This window comes from Takifugu flavidus, chromosome 14, assembly GCF_003711565.1.
Source record: "Takifugu flavidus isolate HTHZ2018 chromosome 14, ASM371156v2, whole genome shotgun sequence".
Lineage (NCBI taxonomy): Eukaryota > Metazoa > Chordata > Actinopteri > Tetraodontiformes > Tetraodontidae > Takifugu > Takifugu flavidus.
This window is the reverse complement of record NC_079533.1, coordinates 5,364,175-5,364,488: the sequence shown is the minus strand read 5'-3', so window position 1 is coordinate 5,364,488 and position 314 is coordinate 5,364,175.

The following is a 314-nucleotide window of genomic DNA, read 5'->3' as shown; positions in this document are numbered from 1 at the left end:
CGTTTGATTTTTTTGGTCATTTTTTCCTCCTTTAAGCTTTGTCGTCCAGTTTGGCACCAACAACTATTTGGCGCCAACTAATGGTGCAAACACCACCTTTTACGTGATAATTATGTCTATTAACTTCCTTTGCTTGTCTGACCAGTTACACAACAATGACACATTTATTGTTAAGTGTTTTCTTGTGACATGCTCCCAACGGTCAGCATATCAAGAACATCCCGATCCCGTCTCATTGAAGATAGACAAGTAATTAACGACACTTTGTAATAAACGTACCACAAAGGGTGGATGGAAAAGGTTAGAACAGAAAA